We start from the raw sequence: 3,863 nt of genomic DNA, 5'->3' as shown, positions 1-3,863 counted from the left end.
CATATCCCTAGTCATAAAACAACCTTAACCAAGTCAAAAGGATTGAAATCATCCTCGATATGTTTTTAGATCGTAATAGAATTAAATTAGAAACCGGTAAGAGAAAGATATCAAGAAAATCTCCAAACGCTTGGATATCAACCAACACACTTCTAAATAATGTATGCGATGAAGGGGAGGTGTCAAAGGGCAAGGAAAAGCATTCCGAATAAAAATAACATGAAAATATGCCACATTGAATCTGTGAGATGCACTCGAAACTGTGCTTTGAGGGAAATTGATAGCATTAGGGGTGTATATGAGAAAATAAGAAACGTTCCGATGAAGGTTTGTGCTTCTTCATTAAGAAGCCAGGAAAAACAAAAAAAAAGGCAAATAAACACAAATGAACAAAAGACAAAAAAGATAATGAAAATTAGATTGAAATCCATGAAATTGAAAACACAAAACACGCAATCAAAAAACCGAAAGCTGCTTCTTTAAAATAATTGATAAAATTGCTAAACTTCTAGCTACATTGACAAAAAAAGAGAGAAAAAAAGATGCAAATCACCAATATCAAGAAGGAGAGACGTGACATAATCTCTCAGACGTTGAAAGGACAGTAAGGGAACCCTGCAAACAACTGGACACCAAGAACATCGACAACTTACGCAACGGGTCCAATGACTGAGAAAAAGAACTCTGTGCCCTCAAAACTCGACGGTGAAAAAATCCAACTAAAAGCGGGCAAAATATTTTGACAGGATTTCACCAAAGAGGAAGTACATGGCACATAGAGAGATGTCCAACAACACCGGACATTAGAGAAATGCAAAATAAACCCGTGACCCCCGACACGCTAGAATGAAGACGGATGAGCTGGTGAGGAGCTGGAGCAACCGGAACGTGCATCGCTGGTGGCGCCGAAACGTGATGCCGCCTGTCTGGAGGACGACTCGGCCGTGTCTTATACACTTAACCATATAGTTACCACGCGAGCCAGCAACTCCGCTCCGGGTGTTTGTCCCTGAGAAGAAAAGTCTGTGCTGACACAAACACCTGTGGGCAAATGCATCTGGCACCTTTGTGCTAAACGGCCAACAAAGGAAGTGTCCCGCGTGTCCTTCCCCCGAAGCACGGCTTCCAGGCTCCGGACCGCCGCAGCGCGGAGCACCGCGCAGCAGCCACAGGAACCTGAAGCCACCACACGCGACGGCTTAGTGAGTCAAAGCCATCGAGCCGCGTGAAGGGAGCTGCTTCCACGTGACACCACACCATCCCGCTCATGGCCGCGTGACGTTCTCGAGCAGGTCATGCCGGAGGAGGGGTCAGGGCTGCTAAGGGGAAGATGTGAGCACCATGGGACAGGGAGAGCCCGGGGGGTCTCCGAGGTGACCAGCCTGTTCCCACCGTGACTGTGGCGATGTTCGCACAGGTCCGCACAGGTGCACACAGGTGCTAGGAAAGGGGATCTCGCCGTGCGATGATTTAAAAACTAAACGCAGGGGAAATGACAAATGGCCAGCCATGGCGGAATGGCTGCCAGAGTCATTTGCTAAAATAGTAAAAGGATCATCGTAAAGATCGTAGCAACATGAAAAAGCAAATTGGTAAGAATATTATGTGAAACGGGTTATACTGCGAAATTGTGGATTATACTTAATCTATCTAAAATTTCGGCGTGGAAAAAATAAGAATGGTCAAAGTGATAAGAGATGTGCGTTTTAAAGAATTACGGGGGATTTTTTTCTGACATTTTTTCTAGAATTGCTGTAATGATGGCATACAATTGTTATGTTAAAAATAATTTGGCAAATGTAAATTATTAAAATTTGCTGTTATTAATAGAATACATATAAATCTCATATAGAAATGCATAACATATAAAGAGCAACCTATATGAAAAAAATCCTCCACTATGTATAGGCTGGCTGGAATGTTTTTGTTTTCTGATCTTTATCTTTCATTTGGGATGTGATTTTTGTAACATTTTTTTATAATGTTATAATATTTTTATCACATCACAGTGATGGAGTTAGGGGATTACCAACGAAGTGCCAAGTACTTGGCTTCGGACAAAAATGAAGAAGTTTTGTCCAAGGCGAGGTATTGATTCTGAGTTAATAATTTTACAGCGAGCGCTTCCACATTGTAAAATTAATAACATCGGGAGACACCGACATTTTCTTTTTCAAATCTAAAGATGATGCAACATAAGCAAAGCAGATTTTGTTTTCAAATTGGTTAAGAGGTGGGATAGAATTTATTCCAGTGGATATTTATTCCTTTTGCTAAAAGACACAGAAATATGAGAGGTTAGAGTCAGGTTTCAATCATTTATTTATAAACTCAGTTTTCACAGTGTCTTAAAATGTCAAACACCCAAGAACCTCCCGCTCTCGGGCTCTGGGAGAGTATGAGTCAAAATGCCTTTGAGACTTTAGGGCAGACCTGTGATTAAACCATCTTCTAAGCCACGTGGCAGGGGTGGCCTTGGGGTTTGCCCCTCGTGAGGGGGGTAAGTCACCCTGCCCGGTGCCCGGGGAGCGTGTCTGGAGAGGTGTATGCGGGGGGAGGGCGTGGGCTCCTGCACACACGCACGTCTGTCACGGCGAGCCACGGCACGGACCCCTCTGCCGCCTGTTCACCACCGACCCAGACTGCGGACAAATTAATTCAGATCAGCGGGATCAAAGAACACAGAGAAAAGCATCTGTTTGGGCTAGAGGCTAAGTCTGTAAAACAAAACAAAACTAAACAAAAAACCCACCCACAAGCCAAGCGCCCCCAGCCTGCACGGGCCGCCCTGAGGACCCCCAGTGCGGAGTCCGAGGCGGACGCAGGCGGGCAGCGTCCGCGGGCCCACCGCCTCTCCCGGCTGCTCTCGCTGGTGTCTCTGACAGCGCGCGCGGTGACCCGTGATTGTGACAAAACCACAGCAGGTTTTGAGCAGCTTCCTGGGCCTCGGCGCCCAAGCCGCCTCCATCTGCTGCAGCCTCCTGTGTCTCCCATGGGGCGACCTGGCTAATTTTTCAGTCGATTAGCAGAGGGCCGCTTTTGTTGTGCTTCGCCCCCCAACCCCCGCCGGGCTCCGCTTACAGGAGCCCCGGCGTTCAGATGGGGTGGTTTGGAGAAGCATATTGTGTTGGTTTTTTCTGTGACCTTGTGACACCGCTGGGCTAACGTCATCTCGGGCATCTCCGATTTGCTGGGAGGCCGGGCCCAGCTTCGCTCTCTCTCGCTGTGTCCGAGCGTGTGCTGGGGACGGGCCCGGATGAGCTGCCTGAAATTAGCCACATATTTGTGTTCTGTGACCCCGCGCTCCTCGTCTGAAGTGTATTTATTCATTTTTTAAATCAGTCACCTTATCTAGGACGAGACAGGGGTTGAACTGATGAAGAAACAGATTTATAAGGTAAAACATAGTTCCTTCCGATGAGCCCGCAGGCCTCCGAGGGGCTGCGCCACATCCTGACCAGACGCCCCGTCTGCAACACCCTCTTAGCCCGCGAACCTCTGTCACCATCTGGGGAGATGGGGGAGAAGGCACGGCCGGGGGGCTCCCAGTCTCGGCCCCCTCCCCTTCCCGCAGCTTCATGTGGGGACCCCGAGCGTCTGTAGCGTCTGCTGTCCTGCCGCCCGCCCGGCACGCCCCTCCGCAGCCTGTCCCTCAGCGAGCGGGGTCGTCCCCGTGCCCGCACCTGCCGCCTCCTCGCCCAAGTCTCCCGCCCGGCGCTGCATCTGCCAGCTTCCGATTGAAGGATGGTCTGGAGGGCCACGCCCCGTGGCCCCTGCCGTGACCGTCACTTAGGGCAGCAGCACGCCTTTGTCTCAGGGTCTGTGACTCTAGGCCATGCTTTGTTTTCCTTTTCCATCCAAGT

This window comes from Pteropus vampyrus, unplaced genomic scaffold (assembly GCF_000151845.1).
Source record: "Pteropus vampyrus isolate Shadow unplaced genomic scaffold, Pvam_2.0 Scaffold753, whole genome shotgun sequence".
In the NCBI taxonomy this organism is placed as follows: Eukaryota; Metazoa; Chordata; class Mammalia; order Chiroptera; family Pteropodidae; genus Pteropus; species Pteropus vampyrus.
The sequence above is the reverse complement of the archived record's forward strand: the minus strand, read 5'-3'. Positions refer to the sequence as shown.